We start from the raw sequence: 24,817 nt of genomic DNA, 5'->3' as shown, positions 1-24,817 counted from the left end.
CGGCTGTCAACCAATATTCTAAATCGAACTGCAAAAAATAATCGATACGAAAATGAATAATCGTTTATGGGTAAAACTACCACTGTTGTCTGTCTCACGCGTTCTAGGCCGTTGCACTGAATGGTCAATCTGACACAAGCGAATAAATCCACTATAACTGTGTGGTAACAATGCCAGAAAGTTCACAATCAAACTCAGCGTCTGAGACAGTGATTTGCACACTGAACAATCTAAAAAGTCCGGTCTGGATTCAATTCAGTAGTGCCAAATTATAGTGTGAGCTACAAGGGCTGCTGGGAGCTCGATAACTACAGCAGCTAACAATTCAGCTTCCATGGCATGGAACCCGCTTTCAATTCAAGCCTTGCATCCAGCCCAGCAAAATAAAACACATTTATTACATGTGCCATTATTATTTGAAGGAGGTGGAGGAATAGCTAAACATTTGACACCAAACAACAGAGGGCAAGACAGAGAGAGAGAAGCCAACCCTAACTGCTGAGCTAAAGTACTGTAACGAGCAGAACTGAATAGTGTGTAAACACTGGGATTAGGTACAAAGTCACTAAAAGGAGAGCGATGAGTGCTTGAGCAGAACTTGGTTGAGCTAGAGCATCAATAATTGCTACCAACAATACAGAAGCATGAAATGATACGCTGACCACGGCCCTTCAGAGGGGGTCAAGTCTTTTGGTAGATGGCGTGGCATGTTAAGTATTGGTTATCGGACATAATGTGCAACAGCAGATAATCGAATAGATCAAACTTATGTGTTTTTTCCTTAAAGGAATAATGGACCATATTTCTGGCCCATTTTGACAGCACTAGTAGGAATATGGAGGTTTTACAGTTAATGCCAAAGAAAAAGCCTGTCTGAAAGCAAGGTAAAGCAGTGAAGATATTCTTAATATAGTTAAAACGGATTAAGATTTTTTTGAGGTTGGCTTTTGAATGTGGATAAAATATTTTTTTTTTTGCAACCCCTGTCCACAGCAGTGGATAGATCCCAACTGTGCTGGGATCCCTATCTGCTTCATAGTCAAATAACAAACAGACCATGGATCAGTACATACAACCCCACTTCAAAATACTCAAACTATTCCCTTAATGGGCTAATTTAAAGTTCTATGCTGCACACCAAAGACACATTTAGATTTTATTTAGCATATTTTGTTTCAGGTGCTTGACCTTTTTAGCCTTATTTCATTTCAATTATATTTTGGACATCTCTCAGACTTTTCTATGAGTAACTGATAGCACTAGGTTTTGCACTTTTATCTGCTGTCTCTATCTTCTTTTATGTTTACCCCTCCTCAAGGCTTTTAGTAATTAGACCATTATATAAGCAAGTACACAATTTCACATAGTTTAACACATAAAAGTACTTAAAGCCAGAATCTGATCAGATCTACACATTGCTGAACATGTCCGTAGCATCGAAAGATAAATCTGGGTGTACGCTCACACAATATTTAGTATTTATCTCTACCTACTTATTGTTTTAGACAGTTATTAGAATGTAAGTTTAGATTGATCCTCTTAAATAATAATAGTCTGGTTTTTATTCCAAATTATTTTGACATAATGAAATATGATCACCTAAATTAATGAAAACAGACCAGCTGAGTTGAAGCACAGCATATTAGGGCTATGAAGTATGTGCAACATAAGAGAAATTAAAATGGGTCCGACACCTGCAGCTTGGATTAAGACCTCCATGGAACCCCGGCTGTTTGAGGTCAAAGGCTCTCCTGTCCCACCCACCTTCAACAATCACACCATCAGTAGCACAGCAGATTAGTATTACGTGACTGTTCAGCATTAAAGCAAATTATTTGAATTACAATAGTTTGTTACCTTTTGTTCTTCTTGATAGGCTACATTAACAAATCTTTGAAATCCACCCTGTCCAGATGTTTCTGCTGCTGCCTCTGTTCATCTCAGTGACTGTACAGTAGCTCAATGCTTGCACTTGTTGCTTTTGCCAGTGCACAATCATCTAACTCCACTCCCTTTGCTGAAGATTGCTGGACTGATGGTCACTAATTTGCATTTCCTTTTTTGTAGACCTGCTAGGTGAATGCTTTCATTACAAGTAGAAACAATGGATCACAGCAGAGTAGAGCTCCATGTTGGGCAGAGACCATGCTCAGGAATGTAGTTTGTTTCCACCGCTTTGCTAAGTTTGACAAGCTGTGGCACGCATTACAGTCTCAACAAAACAGTGTGTTGTTTTAAAAAAAAAATCCAGTTAAACTCAATGACTGTTGAATTTGCAGAGAATATGTGCATGTATGGATGTCAAACACAGGGTCAACATACAGCTGATCCGACACCGACATGGCAAGCTGTACAGCGAATCCATTGGGTATCCCTGCTTCCATTGACTGTTCTTTACCTCTCGCTCCCTCCTTCACACTCACTTGATTGGTAAGCAGTTCTCTGTCACTGAGCTGGGCTGTAAACTTAAAAAACAATCTATCCTGTGTCATAATTCACAACAGAATATGAGGATTGGGGGTGTGAGGCATTGCCGTAGGCTGAAATTGAACCTGGCACCTTTTAGAAGTTGAAGCTATTGGGGAGAATTATGACCTGGGGGCCTTTTTGTCTTCTGTGCAATGATGTAATTTAAGCTAGAGAGGGGGAAAAAAATGGAAGAGGCTGTGGGTTAAGAAGGGAAAGGTGGAGCAGGAATAGAGCTTTAGCCTTCCCTGCTGCTTTCCTAGCATCACTCTGGGTGGTGAAGCATGGTCATAAATAGGCAGCCCCTCTGCCCCCTGTGTTAGTGCTATTTTTATACTCACTAATACAGGGGGGGGGTTGGAGAACCAGCTCAAGTGGTGATATGGAGAGAAAATATTATTGTTGGCCTGGACTTAAGAGAGCTGTAGTGATCAAAGAACTATGCACATGCCCATGGAGGAGTGCTGTGGCAGAGTTAGCCTTATGTTGTTGTTTTTTATTAGATTAGAGAAATGTGCTCATTTATGACTCTGGCTGGGATCCAATTTGACATGTGTTGAAGAATTTGTATATTGGCTCCATTTACAATCTGTGATCTTGTTTTGGTTTTGATGTCATCAAGTTAAATCAGAGGTCAAAAGTTCAACTAGAGGTCCACATTACTGTTATTTTTCCTATTGGAGAGCAGTCGACTGTGCAGAGATGTTTTTTTTGCCGGGTTAAAATAACAGGAAAGGTGTGACAGTTTCCCATGAATCCTGTGAAAACAGCATGATCTTTGAGATGTGTGTCATGGAAACCAAGTCAAATTAATTGAGTTTTCTTACAAGAGAGGAAAGATGCGTCACAAGAATCAGGCAGTAGTTTGACATTTGATAAGCACAATGGAAAGAAAAGCTGACAGAGTTCAGGTAGTGCTCGAGCAGATATGAAACACTAGCTTTGACCTTGGACTATATGGGTTCAATTTTCAACCCATGCCATGAATTATTCTACTTCGGTTTTATTTTTCAAAAATTTTATGAGCAAAATCTCTCAAACCAAAATCTTTTAGTTTAACTTTAAACTTTTCCGTGTGACAGCTGAAAATGGAGAAGCTGCTTGCACACCTTAGTTGTGTCTGCAACATGTAATGTCATTAATTATTTAAAGGTCTGCGTGGGACTGTTTTTTAAATCCTGCAACCACCTGCGCACTCAGAATTTCCAACCACTCCCAACAATCCCTGCAGAGATTCCATCCTGCAACAATGTAGCAAATCTGTCTGCACCATCCTGCAGGCAAAATAAGACATGGGGCCCCTGTAGATCGTTTTTTTTTTTTTATATCTCTACATGTTTGACCTTTATACACCCAGATGGTGTAGCATGTATATCATTTTGTATATATGACATTTTGGTATTATTTATTTATCCATTAATTACCATTGTTCCTCTGACATGGCTTCCATAATCTGGACTAAATGATGAATGCGAGTACTCTGAGCCTGAGTCAACAATGGGGTTCCTTATCAGTGTAGTCTTTAATCTCACTGTCCTTTAGGCCGCCTGGGGAGGGGGGGAAGATTATCTGAATACTCCTTTTTCCTTTTTTAATAGTTTGTAATAAGTCTAAGGGTCGGGTTATGCTGGTTCTGACCTAATTCGTAAACTGTGTTGTCCAACCCGTTTGGAAATCAAAAGGGTTACAAATGGTCACTCTGGAAGGCGAAGTCAAAAGCCAGCCATAGGAAGGGGGGGGGGGGGCATGATATTGTTGTACAGCGCATATTTTCATGCAGTCTCTCCAGGAAGATTCACAGTGTTGCACTTTTTTGTTCACAAGAAAAGTGAAAGAAAATGGAAAGCTAGAGAAAGAAGTTCAAACCCTGGCTCCTTTCTCATCTCTGCACAGCTGACAAAACACTGAATAAAATGGGTGCTAATGTTGGCTTGCTGGTTTCAGAAAGTTACAGAAATGGTCGGTCACAGAATATATATCCATCTAACAGTTCTGATAAAGCATACTGGTCAACAGTCAAGCTAGCATCTCTGTGAGGGTGTACTTTGTGTCATATGTTAACATCAGTATGCTAGCATGGTCACAATGGCTAACTGCTTGATTTTAAGGAACTGCATCCAGTAGTTATGAATACATTTAATTCAAAAACAAAAATGTCAACCTTGTGTTGATGCTGGATGAAAAGTCAATTACCAAAGTATGCATTTCTCTGAAAGTTGATTTACTTTGCATGTACAAACCAGAACCTGACATTAAGTGCTGAGAATCAGCTGTAACACAGCACTGCATTTATAAGCTACCTTGTGACTGAGAAAGTCATTTTCTCAAAAGGTACAACTGCACATAAATGCACCATTTAGGGACATTTTCCAATCAACTTTAACAGCACTTTCAAGCAGGGTTTTTGAATGGAATAAATTACTCTGGAATGGAATGGAAAAATCTATTGGCTTGGGACAAATGATGGTACATTCTGTACATGAAGAAACACTGTCGCCTTTATTTTCACCAAGGCAGAACTTAAAGCTGACATCTTTGATATTGTAATCAATGTTCATAATCCAACTCAGACTGTGACAGTTCAGCAATGCTGACAGCTGCTGCTGACAGTAGGTTCTCACATATAGCGCAGTGGGTCATGACAACATATTAAAACGCACACCTATGCGCAGCAGGCCCAACAGTATAGATTACACTTTTATTCAATGTGAATGTGGAATCTGTTTGTAGAATGTGCAAAGAATTGTCGTACTGTGAAGTACTTACACTAAATATGATGATTCACATTAAATAAAGGCATGCAGAAAATTCACAGTGTCCTCTTTAAAGAAAAAAAAAAAACAGACGTGTCTGCAGCTTACAGTGAAAATGCACGTCTGGTGATGTCAGGAGAAAATGTAACAGATATTCTAAAGCTCATCTCTTAGCCTGTGCTCTTGGCACTCGCCACTGCCTCTCAGCGTTTTTGCTTGATTAAAAAGCGCCCAGGAGTTTGTAAGCGCGTGGTAGGTGCGAGCGCACACCCTGACAGCTTAACATACTGATTATTCAAGCCTCTTAGGCTAAGCCACGGCACTCGAGTGATGAACGTCAACTCCCCTCCCTCCCTCACACAGTCTCGATTTCTCCCTCTCTCCCTTTTATTCTTCATTTGAAAGAGTGGAAAGCCAGTGACAGCTTGCGGAAGGCAAACCTGTTGTCTGCGAAGCAGAGGGGATCAGTGACACAGTGATTCATACACTGCCGAGGCTTTATTTAGACATAATCCACCCAACGTAGGGTCCTCGCTTGCAACTTCTTGCATGGAGCTGGCTAGCAGTAGCCTGGCTGTGTATTGTCCGACACAGTGGAGCAAAGGGAAAGTCCCTCCAGTGGGGTTTAATGCATTAGTGGTTGTCTCATGTCTTCCTGGAGGGGTCAAAATGTGCTGTTTTGTCATCATCAGAATAAGCAAATTAAAAACATGTATTTTGAACATTCAGTGTATAGAAAGCTGTCATCTAGAGCATCACTGTCCCCGTTTACTGCAATAATTCTGATATCTTTATATTCAGAGGCACAAGAATGTTTGCGTTTCCATTTAAAATGTAATTCTAGATATATCGAAACATTTGAAACATTGCAAAAATGGAAACAATGAATTGCCACGAGGATATGTTGTATCTATCTGTTGTGTATTATAAGTTGTTCTGCAGTGTAAGCTCTCCCTTTCTGTATCTCGGCTGTGTGCACTCTCAGCTTGCTGGCGAGGCCTTGGCTACTACCACTGAGCCACACCTGACCAACAGATTGGCCCCAGCTGGAGACTGAGGCACGAACAGACACAGCAGACACTTACCAGTGATTCAACAGCTACTGTGGACACTTACAAGGGAAGAGTATAACATGCATATATCGTGCTCGATACATATTTTTTATTTCTCAACAAATTCTATGAAGAAGACCAAAACCAACCAATCATGCAGTTTATCTCTCGATATTCACCAACTGTGTGTGGCTCTCAGCCCCAAGCCCATTCATTCCTAGGACATACATCTTTACGAATAGGTCAAGATTCGGGTTTTTTACGCTAAAAACTTTCCCTAATCAGCTGGGCAATGTGGTTTTAGGCAAACACTATTCAAACAGGAGTAAATAGTGTGTTTGTGGGGAACTATTTTCACCCATGGATTTGGTGTGCAGGTACCAAGCGGCAACCTCTGTGGCTGGCAAATGAAGCCAACACAGACCTATCCAAAAACAGAGCCTCAGCTCCACTTAGCCGTCAGAGTCAGGACCACCAAGATGGCAACAGCCAGAGCCAAACACCCTGACCTTCACAGTGGCTCTTCAGAAACCAGAGGGTGACGTCACAAAGACTACGTCCATTATTAACTATACACTCTACGGCTAGTACCAAGTATTTAAGGCAGCAAGATGGAGAAAGGGGGGCGACTCAAAATAAACTACAGTGTTTGTGTTCACATTCACAATTATGGAATATTTGACATTAATATAGCACACTGATGTGTTTTTAGTTATTTGTCAACACTGGAGCTGAATGGCACATATAATAAACTAATAGGACGTTCACACCCATGGAAAATGTGTTGATAAATTCAATGTTTGGTGGGTGGTTTTCCTTGGATTTGTCAAAGAAAAATACAGAATATCGCCAGACTTACTTTAAGCATGTACTACTAAAAAATGTGCCGTCTTTGTCTTGTTTCTATTTTATCTCATTTTGGACTCCTCTGAAGAGCAGACACACTTCAAGTTACATTCAAATAGCTCTTTAATCAATATTTGTCAGTAAGATAACACATGGACAAAAATCAACATCTATGCAATCACAGTTCAGAGGAGTTTTACAGACAAAAGCTAAACCTGGCAATAATTTAGCAGATTAATAAATTAAGGTATAGATTTCTTATTTTCTGTTATTAGGCTGGGGATTCACTACATGGGCACCACGTTCGTTAACCCTGCTGTGACCCTCTAAGAATGTCTTTTTATATTTCTCCATGTTAAATCTCTCTCGTCTGTCTTTTCTTTCTAATTTCAACTTCCTATCTTAGAGGAGAAAGAATAGTATAGCTGTGCTTTCTGTTTCACTGACACACTTTTCCTGAACGCTGTTCTATTTTTTTATTTTTATATTTTTTCTGTGCAGCTCCCGAAGCATCCGTAGAAGACGCTGCTAAGTCAGCGAGAACTCAGCCGAGTGTGCTTAAGCAGATGTAGAAAAGGAGGCGAGGCGCTTCAGGAGCTTGAGAAAACACTTCTCCGGGTTGCTGCCGCTGGCGTGTACTCAGCGTCTTAGGTAGTGCGTTTGACGGGGAGAGCAGCCATAATGAAATGGGGCAGGTCTGAAAAAGTAGAGCTTAAAATCCCATTACCCCGCGCTGTGCTATTCCACCTCCTCATATGTACAACCTAATTCATTAATCACTAAAAATTTCAGAGAACCCCCCTCAGGGGACATATTTAAGAATTCCATCATGTACTAATAGGAGTAACATTCAGATGACTATGTCCAACAAAATAACACTGAAAGTGTGCATTAACTTCTGTTAAACTGTTAAAAGGAAGTCACCTTAGTTGTGCTTTGTCTTACGCTCCTTTTCCCTCTTTCATGTCTTTCCACATTAGGAGAGAGGAAATGCTCTTAACCCTCCCTTCTTCCTCTATTATTCATTTAATGGAATACTGAAACTGTGTCAGTGCAACTCCTCAGATATTGTACCAGACCTGGTGTGCAACAGTGGCTGTCCCTTTCACCTGCCTTGTAGTCTCTGCTATCTTGTTTGCACGCCATTATCGACAAGGTCTTATCTTATTGTCACCTGATGACATTAGAGACATGACATTTTGCAGACCCACACCATCTGTTCCAGATCAGCACTACACAATGGCAACAGTAATTGCGACGGCTAAACCCAAGCTTTGTCCTCTTGTTGAAAGAATCAGGTGCGGTTTCTCTTTTAATTAGTTGACAAGAACTTTAATGATAATGTACATTCTGCGACACATATCCTCTGTGTATTGACATTGTGACACCAAGTGGAGCACAATAAGTGTAAGAACATCCTCTTGATTTTTTGACATTTTGTAGAGCTCTTCGCGAGCTGAGCCGCAATCTGTTTCCCTGCAGGCGAATCAAAAGTGGAAGCAGATTATTTAACCAGCATGGTGTGATCTCCACGCACCCAGATTTGATGGAACTTGATCCATCGGCTAATTCGCTTTTGTCGTTCTGCAAGACGGAGAGCCGTATGACATCACAATTACCCCCCACATTCATTGCACCACACATGAGCATATTGCCGTTGTCATGTGCAAACCTTGTAACTTCAATTGTTGGGGTAATTTCAGTGTTTACTTGATAGGCTGCATCGATCTGGTTGAGTAAATTCTTGGGGAACCTTTGAAATATCCATGGGCTTAATCACAAATGCATGGATGTCAGGCCACAAAAGCACTATATACCTATACTATATGTCAATACATATTTAAATATCAAAAATATGTGTGTGTCTATGTGTGTGTACAATGCAGAGAATGGAAAACTACAAAAACGACTGAAATGTAGGAGGTTCTTAATTCCCCCCCTCTTTAGGATTAAGTGGTTAAAGACTCCAGAACATCAAAGAGTTTCAGTGTTGTCTCCACGTTAAGGAAAGCTCTATGCTGAAGGTGTGAAGATGTCAAATGCTGCTTAACGATGCAGGATATTAGGCTTCCCCTGTCACACACACACACACACACACACAGACATATATAAGATACGAACACATTTTCACCACTCACATTAATGTGTTACATATGACTGTCTCTTTCAGTTAAGTGGTATATAATTGCTCCGCACTGAGTTGTTAAGATATTCATATGCATGTAAGCACATGACATCGACAGCCACACTGAAGTCTCCACAAACCATGCAACTACAAATGTGCACATTAACCTCCTAACATCTGTTCACTGGTGCAACGAACAGCACAAAGGTTTTGGGGATTTGAATCTTTTTACCTTTGATGTTTAGCTCAATTCATTTGCATGTACATCAGAGCACCAGTGCTGTCAAAAGGTCTCCTTAGCCGCTGACCTCATTAATGTGGTTGGATCAAACAGTCTTTTATCATAGTTTATCTACCATTTAGCAATAGGGTTCTCAACTGGGGTGTCAGAACGCCACAGAGGGTCTGCAAGACAATTTTTGGCCCTGTGCCTTTATTTATGGGTTACCAAAAGTGCTTTTGCGTTTTCTGGGCAAAATGTGAAAATAAAACGAAATAAGATTGTTGTTTGGGTAGATATATCGCCACTATCAGCTAATTGCTGATACACTGGTATCCATGTATACCTGTCTGTGTGAAAGGTATGGTATAAAGGATGTAAGCACACGAGCACGTGGAGACGCAATTCCCATTCATTCAGTGTTTTATGCTATTCTACTATTAGTGCCAGTAACACACAGAGAAATGTAGCAATGGAGGCATAGAGGAAGAATGGATGGCTGTGAACAATGCAGGATTTTAAATATTCAACATGTTTGTTAGACCTCAAGCATAAACACAGTGTGTTCTGGTAAAAAAAACAACAACTTTTGTTTGTTTATAAAACACCTCTACGCAACAGCTTTAAGTAACAGGGCACTGCTATACCAACGATACTTGTGGTGGTTTAGGAAAAGGGTTTCTATTACATAATTTGTCCAACAGAGAGCAAGACAAGCACTGTTTATATAACATATCTTGGTCACAAATTTTTAAAAAACCTTATTTAATAAAATCTGTACCTTGTGAAGATCTTGTTTTGTGCTCATTTAAAATATTGTATCACATCTTTTAAACATTCAGATACGTGTATTGGCCCTTCGAATTCCACTGTGCTGGGGGAGTCCCTGTGGCTTGGGATCTGGGCCAGTCCAAGCATGTTTGGATGGATCAAAAACACATCACAGCCTGAAACAAGGTGGTGTTTTGTAGTTTTTAAAAAGTTTAAGATATTTTGGAGGCAGAAGGTTTATACTGGACATGATCATACTATACACAAGAAGGCATTACTTTGTTTTAAGGCATCACAAGCCACAGTGGTTATTCTGTAACTGTTGGTCCAGTGAGAATATGAACCTGTAATCATAGCCGTTAATGTAACTACTCTAAAATAATGGCCCCTTTGGGTGCATGTGCTTACACGCGTGCGTTAGAGGATGAGAGAGGAGGAAGGAAACTGAAAGGAGCCACCGACTGCTTTCACATGAGCAAATGCACTTGAGAAAGAAGAAAGCTGAGTTAGTTCAACATCATTAAATCTGTAACTCACCACCTTAGGGAGCAATCAAGCCCCATTTGCAGTATGTCTGGAAAAAAAAAGGAGAAAAATCAGGTAATACACCCTGTCAGAAAAATTGACTGGTCAACAGTTTGCAGCTGGTAATTTATCAGATTTATTAAAGCTGGCACTTTTCATCTGCAGAAAAATTGTACTAGTAAGGGGAAAAACAGCTGTGCAATTTCCATGCACATAAGGGGGGCATGTCTCATGATGCATGAAACTCATTTGGCTGACTGTGTATTTATATAGAATTGGGATATGTTAGACAGCTTAATAAGGCACATTATAGAACTCCACTTCTCTTTAATCAGAAATATATGAAACCGAGATATGAATGGGCTGGACATTAGTAGAGCAATGAGGACGTTTGCTTTTTCCTGCTGGAGATGTCTGCGGGATTAATAAGGCTCATATCCTCTATTGCATGCATTACATTAATGTTACTCATCTGGCAATGAGGAAGAAGGTAACTATAATTAGAGTGATATAATGGGAGAAAAAACATTGATAATGTATTTTAATGAATTACATTAATTTGGGCCTTCATCTTCATTGAAGACAAGAAAAACTCTCACTCGAGCCATATATATATATATATCCAGATTAAACAGTTGTATGAACGGTGAATTCTGTTCTTGTATCAGAGTTCAGAAACAGACGGTAGGTGATGAATAAACACGACAAATGATAGAAACAGAACAAATAAAAGAACAAATTTCAATTAGAAATCTGTTCACAAACAGAGCGTCATGCTTGCAGGATACATATGCCAGACTTGTGACTGTAAATCTAAGAAATGCTCGTAAAATTGATTTAGCAGGCTGTGATTGAGTGCCGATCTCTGAATAAATTGGTGGTGAAACTTTATTTATTGAACGAGTTGCTTCTCACAGTTGATAACACAAAATTCGGCTCTGCAGCTTTCAGACAACAGTAAGCTGTGGGTGACCCCAACTGTTGTCAGGGGATACTGCACTTTAACCACTGTGATTGGAAAAATACTACTTAAGGCTAAACAATCAGTCATTTTCCCACACAGTACAGTATGAAGTGTACTGCAAAACACATGTGGGTAATTATCTTTGACCTGATTCGATAATGGATTAGAGAGGTGTCAGCGTGTCAGGAGAATCCAAACAAAATAATATTCACTGTTTCTGAAACTGAGAAATGTGTGATTTGTATTCAAAGCTCTGTGTCTCAATGCCTATTCACACAGATGTCACAAAGGACGAAATGATTTGAATAACCAGTGTGAAATGTGATTTATCAGACACAGCAACGTAACAGCCCATAAAATTATCCTGACAGGCCTCAGTTTGCTCAAACATTTATCTCTGCATTTGTCCTTTGCATAGTTTTGACTTTATTCAGTGGACAGTCACATTTGCATATCATTTGCACAGGGTTGAGCATCCACAGATATTACTGTAGTATAAAAAACAACGGTGGCAAATTAATCATTAAAGAGCACACTTCCAATGCATGTGCCTGGAAAAGGGGGAAAAAACTTCAGTTGCAATAAGCACTATAAAACGGGGCCGGGACCAATAGATTATATAGATAATCATTTACTAACTCAAAAAAGTGGATCTCATATTACTCTTTAAATAAAATATATATGGTACTGTGAGACTGAATTTAACAAATGAATGTAATGGAGCAAGTAAAATCAAAGAGCAAATAAAAATCTAAAAGAGATTTTTAAGGGGATCAGTACAGTTTCATGTCTTCTTGTCCTCGGGCTGTGACAGTGTGCTGCTCTAATGGCAACGTATGTTTTTTTTCTGAGAATAGAGCTGAAAAACATATTGTGCATAAAGCGTGATGTACTGGAGGAGAGTAGAGCGATGTATTTTATTTCTGTTGGACTTCAATTGTAGCTTACACCTTGCTGTGTATGTGTCACATTTAGAAATATTAATATCAAGTAAATATTGAGTTTTGTTTTGGTCTGAAAGTGTGTCAAAGTCTTACTATGCGAGTTTCATTTTGGTAAAGAACTTGGTCTTTACAGACTGCAGTGTAGTAGGAAGTGTTGCTCTGTCTCTACCTCTTTTTTTTGGCAGAACTACCACAGTCTGTTCTCTCTCTAGGTTGCCAGATTTTTTTGGTGGACTACATCCGCCAGTATCAATGACCAGATTGCGGTCACTCAGTCTATATGTAGTTATTAATGTCTGTCTCTGGTTCGCTCACAGTGCCCAGATAATCTGCCACTTGTTATTGCCTGTTCAGTACGGAATGGCATTGACATTTACTGAGGATCAGGGTCAGCTGGCTAAGGGGACTTTTCTCCATCTTCTCATTTATCCCCAGGTTTGTGATGGTAGGCAGGTCTATAGATTATATTCATGCCATAAAAATTCCTCCTTCTCTTTTAGTGTATGCAGCAGAGTGTATATCATAATGTGCAAACCATTTATCTCATTTATATGCTGCAATGCTATGCCTCTTGCACAACATGCTTTGGCAATACTGCACTTATATGCTAACAAAGCAAATTTGAATTTCAAATTAAACGATGCAATGTCACTTCTCAAACTACACTGCACGTATGGGACAGTGGACACACCGGTCAAAAGCATAACAGCGTACACTACAAACGGGACGCACATGCATTAGGTCTCATCCTATCAACATGTTCACATCACACACACACACACACACACACACACAGTTCACTACCTGACAGTGGCTGTGATGAGCCGGCAGAAAGGCGAGCTCTCTGGGCATAAATATGTCCAGTGTCAAGATATACAACTGGCAATTCCATCTCCAGTTGAAGCCTCGCCGATTGCTTTTCGCCCCCTTCCCTGCAACTCATGCAAGCGTGCAATACACACAGACAAAAAACACAGCATTACACACATGCATGCGCAGCACGGGGACATAATACACACAGAATGGGGAGGGTTAAAGAAACGATATCTAACAAGATGCAAAATCACCTCTGAGTTTAAATGAGGATTATGCAAACACAACCATACATTGTTCATCGATGCTTTGTGCAGTGGAGCAGCAATCTATTGCTAAGGAAGCAGTTATTTGTGATCACTTCGAATAGATATCCAGTATAAAATGCTTCAGTGAAATGCTATTTGTTTTGGACAAAAACAGTCAATAATGTGCCCCTGTAAGTATATTCAGATTTCTATTCAATATTTTTACAGTACAGATCATAATGAAACACCATGTGCGACCTGATTAACTCCTTTTACAATCAACAGGACACTTTTCCCCCATTTAACCTTTACGTAACCAAGCAGCTCCACTGACATTCTAAATAATCTTTCAAAGACAGACTAGTCCAAAACAGAAGTGAAGCGTGATGGATGGCAGGGTGCAGAACATGTCAATGTCCTAATACTTTCTGACAGTACACAGGTCAAGTCTCACTTATGTAAGTGCGTCAATACAACATTTAGTAAGTATAATTACAAGCCACATAGGACAAAAAGGGGGACGTGAAAACAGTCTCTGGACACCACTGAGTTACTGTTGTGTTTTTTTAAACAAAATAAATCAGTGTGTCTCCTCCACCACAGATTAATAACAGTAACTGTACCAGACTGTTGTGCGAATAAGGGCTTAATGCAACTTTACTATTGTGTAATAATTGTAGAGTTTGCTTGATGCTGAAATGTTCATACGTTACATTGTCAGTGTTCAGCAACTCTGACAAGAACACCTCTGAAGCAAAAATCCCTAAAACGCAGCAGTCAAGAAAGCTGATGCACACTCTCCAATAAACATAGCATGACTAATCCCTCCTCACAAATGACAAGCCCGAGTCATCCTACACACAATGAATGGTCTCCCTCTAAATGACTTCAAAGCAAAGCCACAACACAGACTTGAGTGATGGAGCTACACTTCTGTCAGTAGCACACAGGGTTAACTAAACAAGCAATTTCAGCGCCGCAGCATTTGCTAAAAAGCTTGATGGGGTCAGCTAAGCTCCTGTGATTGGCCTTTGTGTGTGAAAGTGACCACTTAAGTGCAACGCAGCCCTCCTGGGTGTGTTTGTAGGCATAAGCATTTCCTCTGACTTTTTGCCTGCTCGCACTGTGTATGTGTGTGTGTGTGTGTGTGTGCGAGCGCGTGCGTGTGTGTGTCCTTGAGAATGCATTGGTGTGTGCGTACATGCTCATTGGTGCATTTGTGGTTGTTTTGCTGTGTGTGCATGTGTGAGAGAGTATATCGTTTTTTTTTTTTTTTTAATGTCGTGGTGGCGTTGTGTAGTGTTTGCATCATTTTAAATTTAGTTTTGAATGCCTCATGTAAAAAAGGAATTAATTATTGCAGTGAAAATTAGCTTTTGAGAGAGAGTATTCACAGGTTCAGAATTCCTTGACCCAAATAATGTCAATGTCATTTCAATTTAATGTGATGTTTTACTTCCTGTTTTAAATTATTACAGTACAGTCAAAAAACATGGCCACATTGATTAACTTGTTAAAATTGAAATTAATTTTTTTTGGGGTATCCACATCCATATTGTGTGAGCAGTGCGGGACGGGTAGCCTTTTTAATGCGTCAGGACAAAGGCCAAACATGCAGATAGGGCAACTGAGGAGTTGTTTACAGCCAAACAGTGGGAAGGTCTTTACTTGCCACGTCACAAATATGATCTAAATCCAACTGGTTGTGTGTTTCACTTGCTGAAGACCAGACTGAAGGCCCACAGCGGTAGAGGCCAGTAAGACGATGGCGTCAGTACAGGCCTGGCAGAGTATTACTAGACAAAATACGCAAGTGAGACATATCAAGGATTATGCCACCACAAATTAAATGTAAGGACTATAGAAAGAGCTGCTACCAGTCATCCACTGTTACTGTTCACACTTAAACTAAAGATGAAGTCAGCACTTTTACCTTATATTCATAGTTTCTAGGGGTGTAAAGATGAACTGATATTAGTCGGAAATTGGTTTGATGCTATAGATGCGACTACAACGCTTCGCGGACCCCTGGATCGATCTAAATGTACCATGAACTGGTTGATGGTCCAATTCTAAAGTTATGAATCATTTGAATCTGAAGCGTTGTTGTTAAGAACATTTCACTCCTGTGAAAGGTAAAAGGTCAATGTGAAGGTCTTGTGATAAGAGCGACCAGATAATATCGTCTTATAAGGGAGAGATGCACCTAATAGTTAAAGAGTTTGGATTACATGACACAATTGCATTTTTGACCTTGTAGCTGCATTGCTCTGAGGGTGGCAATATTGGCCTGTTGGTCACCCGGTCGGTGCACTGATTTGGTCACGACTTAAATATCTCCAGCTATTGGATGGTAATACATCCAATTCAACACATTGATGTCCCACTCAGGATAAATTGTTCTTACTTTGATGATCTTTTGACTTTCATCAGTTCGACTTAACTGTCAAATTTTGTTCTATTCCTTAGTTTATAGTTATTTATAGTTTCGGTTTATACCTGCACAACTATGATATACTATCTTATATGTACTAATTAGCTAATTTAAGCATGCTAGTACGCTAAGATGGTGGAAATGGTAAACATTAAACCTGCTTATCAGCATGTTCGAATTGTTATTTTGAGTATCTTAGCTGTACTGCCGCTAGCATGCTGTGTTCATAAATAAGACATAGAAAAACAGCCAAGACTCTAATAAATAGATCTTTTAACTCAAAAACATTCTTAAAGTTTTGAACAGAAATATCTAAAAGGTGACATTAGAAATCAATTAACTTATTAATTAATTTTTTTTTTTCAAATCAGTTTTTAACAACCTTATTTTCAAAATTAATCAAAATTAATGTTTTAAGTTTCACAGCATTTGACACAAACTGGGGTGGCAGCTGGGGTTGCCAGGCATCTTTTAGGGGTGGCAGCTGCCACCCCATGCCACCCTTCTAGATCCGCCCATGGCTATTGGCACTTGGTACTGGGTACTGGAAACAGAATTAGAAGAGAAAATTGGCTTTAATGAAAGTGGTGTTGGGGGGGATAGATGTCATTGGACATTTTTAGATGAAATTAAAACTTTTGGGGCTAATTGATTAACAATTCTAAATCAGTTCTTGACTCAATTGTTTTATTTGTGCATTTCAAATTTTGCAAATAATTTCAAATAACTGCCGTTACCCTGTATTACTTGAACATTTAGAGAGGAAATTAATAAATCGAACTAGTTCCAACTGTTTAACTTCAATGGAAGTTAATTAATATGCTTGACTGCATAGTCCAGAGGTGCACTGTTCATTTACTGCACCATCTTTTCTGTGTTGTCAACGTGTCATATTTTGCACAACAACACTGTACAGATTTACACTGAAGTTTGGAATCCGATGTAAAATCGTACAAATGGTACAAATCTGGCCAAATGCAGCTAATTTTTCTATATCAAGACACATTTTTGTCTGATGTACTCCTTTATTGAATTTTGTCAGATAAATAATAAAATCTATTTCGGCTTGTTCAAACTGCTTTTCCAACAAAAGGTTTTAAAGAAAGTCTAAATCTGTTTTTGGATAAATCTTATCAAGTCAACTTTTTGTAATGTTAGCTAACCTTGCTAAAATGTGACTTTGCAATAAAGCTTTACACTTTATTTATTGTGAACACATCCGGATAGGTTAAGTGACTGTAGTATCAACAGTAGCTTTTCACACATTAACATTAGCTTACTGCAGTGAATGAATGTGGGAGTTAAGAAAGCCATTCGACTGACAGAACATCTGCTGGCACATAATGATAAATAAAGCAATGTTATGCACAGGGGGTTGCTGTGGGGCCTTCCAGTGAATGCTACTCACCCAGCACGTACACCCAATAAGCTCCACCTGCTTCCTTCCCATAACTCATCCACATTAGTGTCTTTTTTTTTCATTCTGTGTGCAAAAACAAACAAAAAAAACTTTCATAACGTTCACATTGTGATAAGTCGCAGTATTTGCTGAATGTGTGTGATGCTCACTTGTTCCCCCCCAGTTTTTGTAATTAATAAATATGGCAAAAAGCCTGTCTGGATCTGCAGTTACAACTGAACAGGCCTCATTGAGATCCAAGATGGTGTACATGGATTGTTTCCTCCTCACTCACAGATCTGAACACGCATTGCTGCCACTGGTGCCCCATTATTATTATAAATGAATCCCCTAGCACAAACAAGACACAGCTATAACGTACTAAACATATGCATAGACACATTGAGTTATGTATTTTTATACACTTGGTATAAGCTATAAAGACAATTTTCTGTGTGCACACACAAGGTATTATTTTGCATATCCATATTCCAATATATGGTCCTCTGCTGCCTCCCCTCGAAGGCATCTTAAATAGTACATTAATCTCTCCTGTGTGTGTGTGTGTGTGTGTGTGTGTGCAAAGAGAGAGAGAGGGAGAGTGAGATGCATTTACCATCAGTGAAGGGCGAGTCCTTCAGTAGATGGGGTCAGTGCTCTAATCTGAGGAGGTGATGATATTGTGAGGATATTTAATGAGAGGATAAAAGCAAAAGCGAAAAGGGGGGATGAGTATTAGCCTTTTTAGATATCATTAAACATTAATACTGTCAGGGGACGGGAGCACACTGGGGTCTTTTTCATTGACTTTCATGCTGCGTGCTAATAGAGTTTCACCTCTGGGGACCTCCAAACCCCCACCCGGCCCTCGGTGCAGCGCTAAAGCTCAAGGAAGATCAGATCGCCACCCCGCTTCTGAGGATAAGATTAGTGGGTCTGTGTGTGTGTGTGTTAATTGTAGATTATGTGAGGCTATGCACTCTCTCTTGCTCCCTTTCTGTCTTTTGCTCATGCTGTATTATACGAATATTATAACCGTTCTAAAACTATTAAAAAGGCCCTCAAGAGACTTGGATATATTAATTCTACACATAATCCTGAGAAGCACTTCAAATAGTGTTATTTTTGTGTGTTTGCCCAGAGTTATGCTTGAAGTATTTAGCTAATTACTTTTGCTCTTATTTTAACTTTTAAACGCCAGTATCAGTAGGCTACGTCATTTGCTAATTTGTTAATTTTGGGTGTTTTTTTACAACTTGCACTTGACTTGCATGTAGCCACAGTATGTTGTTGGTCATTGTTTTTTATACATTTTTCTCCTTGTATGCACATGATAGTTCAATGTTCTTTCTTTCTGCTTTGTCGTTGTTTTTAGCTGCATGTCCAATTCTATCTCTCTTTCTACTGCTAGTATTTTTATGAAACATTCTCTGAATGTGAAGCACCAACAGAGGGCAGTCATCCCCTTCTAAAGAAAAGAGGCTTGGCAGCGCACAGGAACTCAAACCCTGTGTGTCTCTGTGTGTGCGCGTGTGTGTGTGTTTATTGTACAGTTGGGTGTGGCTGGGAATGAATGAGCCCATGTGCTCACACTGCTGACTGGGGTATGGGCAGATGGTGATGGAGGGAGCTGTTACTGTACAAACCTGAAGTCACGCTGAAACCAAAATTAATATGTTAATCTCATTCACAGGAATTCCTCTCCTCTCCTCCCCTGGAGTGCTGTCTGTCAACAACTCAACTGCACAATGTAAGAAACATTAGCACAAGTTGCACTGATGAATCATTCAGTAATTCTGGCTATATTTAAAATTGAACCACTCATGCTTTCACTCCGTGCAGTATGATAAAGTAATAATTCACTTTAACAGCAGTAGGACTGCATGGTGTGCTTTTACATATTAAGTATTGCCTTTAAAGCGGTATTTTCTTTTTCTCTGACAGATCTGCTGAATCCACTTCCACAATTCATTTGATCTTAATCCGATTCTGCTGGCCAGGCACCGCAAAGTAAGTGGTCATATTGAATTCGATTCGTCTAAACACATTAAAATTAAAAAGGTGCCATGTTTATCCTCACATTAGAAGATTCCACAGTTTTGAAAGATATGCAGCCTGCATCACAACCCATCCACCACTTTTATGCGCTTCACACTTCCTAACCTAAATCCTAACAAAGGAGCGGCTCTTTTAACACATGCATTTAAATGCAATACAGGCCCTCTGAATTATCAAGCACATTTATCTATTATATATAGTGAGCCTCAGCCACACATTTCCACAGTGCAATTAAAATTTACAATGATTCAGAAAGTGGATAATTTGTCATGCATCATATGGCCATTACAAAAACATTGAAGTACATTTTTTTTTCATTACAGTCATATTAGGAAATATCATTCATCATCATCAATTCAGCAGATGCACTGTGAGGTTGAATATTAAGACTAGGTTTTGTTAAAAAGAAAATATATATATATATATATATATATATATATATAAAACTTTACATTTTTTCTTTACTAAATAAGTATCTGGAGTTATTAATAAAGATGAGTTCTGAGTTTTTAATTTTATTACTTTATTTTGCATACTCAAATATTCAATTCTACCACTGCTACTGCTGGGGTCTCTAAAGCAGTAAAGTTGTAGTACAGCAGCAGTAACAAGTACCAGTAATGGCAGACAGAGTATAGTTTTAAGTCTATTTGTTTATTTGCAATTGCTAGTGTATTATCTATTTTCAATTTCTATTTTTATTTGACTATTAACAATACCTAGTTGTGAAAAGGCCCCCTCATTTTAGCACAATTTACCACTTTTTCATTTCTTAACCCTGTGTTTAGGTCTGTCGAACAAACGTCCAGTCTCTCCATTCTGCTGGAAGGCTGCCAGCCACAGGTCACATGACCTGGAAGAAAAAACCTAGGAGACTTTTGGGATCCCTCTTCGGTTAGACACCTTCTACTATTATTGCTTGCACACACTATGAGCAACATGACTGATGTTGATCTATTCTGATTGAAAGTTAGTGGCTGGAGAGGCTCGGTTTTTCTTCAAAATGTATCGATCCTGTGCAGAAGCAAAGGCTGCAGCAGGAAAAACAACATATATATTGATAATGTATACTCCAATACTCTTTATCCTCTTTGCAACCTCTGTTATTTTTCATTGGGCTTTAGCATGGGCTGGCTATCAACCTGAAGGGAAGTCCAAAGGCTGATGAACTGATCTGTGTCTGTGTGAGACCACGTTGCTCTGGTGTCCTATATGCCCTGAGAACATCCAGCGCAAACCTGGTGAGTAACATAATCATTTGATCCGTCAATGGAAAATTGATGGGCTTCACTGGCTTCCCTTACAGAGACATTAAAGTAAGCGGACAAAGTTTTAGACTGGATGATGGTTAACGGCAGGCTGTGCCACTGGTGTCCAAATGAGTCAGACCATTCTGAATTAGCTTTGCCTTCCAACCATATCATTTTGGTGGGTTGGAAGGAGAGGCTAAGTATTAATAATATAATCTGAAAAATATGTGGAATTTCCCATAAACAGAAGAGATGTTTACCATTTATGACTACACATTAAATAATCAAAAAACAGCTCACATTTTGTTTAATTTTTTTTTCAACAATTTCTTTTTTTGCCTGTCCCAGTCTGCCCAAATACCTGTGTCAGTTTTTGGTACTGTCAGATAAAGTAACAATGCACAAACTTCATCTCTTTTTCTGTACCACTAGCCTCTGTAACACAGGGGGTTTAAGCCAAATCCCCATAAGCTTTCTTAGGACTTGATCCAGTAGGGGTTCACCTAAACATTGGTAATGTGAAGGCTTTTTCCAAACCTGGGTGCCCACCAAGAAACCACAACTGAACTAAAATGGCGCAGTAGACTAAGTGGTGTGAGATTCTTTCTGAGTTTGTAAGTGTATTTATTGTTTGTGTAGCAGCTGACAGACTGAACAATTTAAACAATTAGCTCTGTAACTTAAAGTTAAAAGATATCCTGTGGAGATTTTGACTACTAGTAGATATTGCGATACACATTCCTGCCAATGATTTCATGCTCCTCCCCTGTTTGGTAGTAGTTAAGAGCCAGAAAATTTAGTGTTGTGTCAGCAAAACCAAGGAAGAAGACTGCTAACCAATGTTAACATCTGTATATCATGATTACCTATCATAATTTTAGCTTAACTAGCTTTAGTTTAGTTTCTCCCCATGTATAGGACTGGTTGGCTGAGACTAGTGTGCTCTTCAAGGAAACCGTCAACTGCACTGTGTTGGCAATGGCTGACTACATGGACTGAGTCATGAGGATGAGATTATATATGAGGCTAACAGACCCATTCTCGTGGCTAAGTCTAAAAAGTAACGGTTGCCAGTTGTATTGGTAACTTTGGGAGGCATAACAGAGAAGATTCCTGCGTTTGGGTACCACCAACCTGTGACAGAAAGCAAATTTTTAAGTCTATAACCAACTATAACTATAGGCACAGGGTGCCTGGCTGAAGCTCCAAAAGCTTCTTTCAAGCCAGTATGTGGCAAGTGTGCAATGCAGACATTCAGCCGTAAAGATACAGCATATGTCTGCAGTCCTCTTGAAGAGAGAGAGAGAAACAGAAAAAGACTTTTCTACCAGTCTTCTGCCTCGACCACAGAGACATAATTACTCCCTCTTGGGAGGATGTGTGTGTCTGCTGCACCAAAGTGAAAGAAGCCTGTAACTGAAGTGAGTAGCTCAAAGGTAGCGTGCGCTTCATCGATTTAGTTAGATTGCAAGCTGACATCTCTACTGCAGCCAACTGTGGCTCAAACACTATGGAACATTTTAAAATATTTTCACCCCAGTCTTCGGCAATCAAAATACCCCATTCTTGGAAGGTTGGATTGGAAATTGCGTGTTGATTAATGAATGCCAGTGGTAAAATCAGTCGCATACATGAAAAACATGAATTACCTGCATGGACCTTTAAATTAACTACTTTAAATAATTTTAGAACATATCTATCAACTGACTGCCATTTACTTTACCCATTTTAACTTAAGAGGGTGAGGAAGAATTCCTTGAGGAAGATTTTACCCTTTGTCACTGTGACAACCTTTACCAGGAGTCAGGGAGTACCAAGGAAAGGCACTACTGACAGGTTTGAAAAACCAACATCAAGTCTTAATAAATACACACAAAGCCATGACGTCAAACAAAACAAAAAAGAAAATAGAACAAATCTGAACATCTATCTATCTACTATTCTGTTCAATTACTAAGACTGTCCAGTTGTACAAATAAATGTGCTTACCTAACTGAATGAATCCATGTTTGTAAAGCTATCAGGCAAGTTGGCTCAACCTGAACCTCCTCTCTAAATGAGACAGTCTTGCAGAGAGCAAAACTAAAAGTGCATTTGTGCTGTTCCTGTCAACTCATGAAGTCAAAAATCTTTACCATCAGGTTCTTTCACTCAAACATGTTGTATTTAAAACAAATGTCTACTTTAAGTTCTTTAATAAAGGCAAATGCAGTCTGAATACAAATGTACTTATTGCGTACACTATAGAGACAGAAACTTACCATGAAATCAGAAGTTTCTCAGTTGTTCTCTGTCTTCATACTAAAAAACAAAAACAACCCCATACCTTGTGCATCAGATGGATTTTTCTCTCAGCAGCAATAACAACAGAGACCTGCTCTGTTACATGTACAGCTGTGAACAAAGCTGAACTCTTTTCTAAACTGTGCCTGGCCATATTTCATATCACTAAATCACCTTTATAAACGTATAAACTAGTCTGTTGCGTTTTAAGGGACAGTGTGTTCACTTTATATGACTTGCTATACATATAAAGCATTTCTTACAAGGAAAGTTGAAGAAAAAATACTTGGAAAGGTGCCGGCAAGGGAATGAAGGTCTTTCAGCAGGATTTAGTTGCCCACACAACCAGTCTTACAGTGTTGGCCACTGGCCTGTCTGTCTGTTTGAATTCAGCTCCTTTGAGCATGTCTGCACATACCTGAGCATACATCCGTATGTGTGATTTCACTATTAAATTGCAGGAAAGCTTTATAGATAGATACCCAGAAAAAAAATATCTAAGCTGGCTCCCTCTACAGAGCACTGCTTTGGACTGATAAGACTAAGTCAGCAGATATCGGCTTCCTTTTAAAACCCTATAGGGCTGACCTGGGCTCCACTGGCCAAATGAATAAACTGACATTAAAACAACAAATCACAACAAGTATTTGAACGCCAATATAAAAGTAGACGCATTATTCATTAGGTTGAATAAGCATGTTAATCAGATTAAGAACATACGACACAGTCTGGCATGAGTGGGTTAATTTCACACCCCATCCAGTACATTACATCTCAACTGTTTTAACTGAAAGAAGTTCTTGTGTGGATTCAAGCAGGTCAGCTGGTACGGAGAGCACTTTGTTTAGGACTGTAATTACCAATGATTTTATGAGCATGTTGCTCTTTGTTCTTTCAATATTCAGTCAAACGAGGATAATGGAAAGAGGCTCGTCTGAGAAAACATCCCTATACTGAGCACAGTGGGATCTCTGTTGGGTCTGAGATTATATCTGATTAATAATAGAATTAGTATGAACCAATGCCACTAAGTGCATACATCAAAGTAAAACATAGAAGCATGTGCTGAGTTGTACATAAAAATAAAGGCACTCACCCGCATTCATTCTGAGATGGTTGGCATATACTCTCTCAGCAATTTTATCCTTCAGTCTGACACAGTTGCTCACATTGTAACCTCAGCTGCTCAGTCCAACTGCTGTGGTCGCTAAGCAGTTCTGCTAGAACCATTGGGGAATACATGGCATGGACAAGGGCATAGAGAAAGTGTGTTTTTCCTATGGAGGGGAGGGTTATGCCTTCACTGTATTCAGACTTCCCTGATTACATGGGATCATCAAAATGTCAATTCCATACAGATTAAATTATAAAAGTCCATCCATAGAGTAAAGCGTATGGATCTACAATCTAGTCTTAAACCACTTTTTTTGCACTAAAATTTCATACGGCAGCTTAGCCCTCATTACTTTGCGGTTAGTTCAGCCCTCTCCAGCACTTTCCCTAAACTGGCCAAGGAGGAACACTACAGCCTAGCCTGTAGAAATGCAGTGAAGTCAAATATTAATGAGCTGGTTGAAATTAGCTTTCATAACATGATCCTGGAGACTCATTTTTTAATCGTCAAATCTTGCGGGGGGGGGGGGTTTCCTATGTGCCAAAAAACAAC

General features: G+C 39.4%; 1 protein-coding gene across 4 annotated transcripts in view; it reads left to right on the top strand.

Moving 5' to 3' along the window:
* The window catches only part of LOC118339540 (poly(rC)-binding protein 3), a 61,136-nt gene that overhangs the window by 3,600 nt on the left and 32,719 nt on the right, over positions 1 to 24,817 (top strand). For all 4 annotated transcript variants that reach the window (XM_035677233.1, XM_035677231.1, XM_035677232.1 and 1 more), the window contains exons 2-5: positions 19,254 to 19,310; positions 19,505 to 19,570; positions 20,407 to 20,512; positions 20,743 to 20,859. The gene's annotated coding sequence lies outside the window, so the exon portion shown is untranslated. The remainder of the gene's footprint in view (positions 1 to 19,253; positions 19,311 to 19,504; positions 19,571 to 20,406; positions 20,513 to 20,742; positions 20,860 to 24,817) is intronic.

This window comes from Morone saxatilis, unplaced genomic scaffold, assembly GCF_004916995.1.
Source record: "Morone saxatilis isolate NCDOM2014 unplaced genomic scaffold, NCSU_SB_2.0 Contig5, whole genome shotgun sequence".
NCBI lineage: Eukaryota > Metazoa > Chordata > Actinopteri > Moronidae > Morone > Morone saxatilis.
This window is presented reverse-complemented; position numbering and strand designations above follow the sequence as displayed.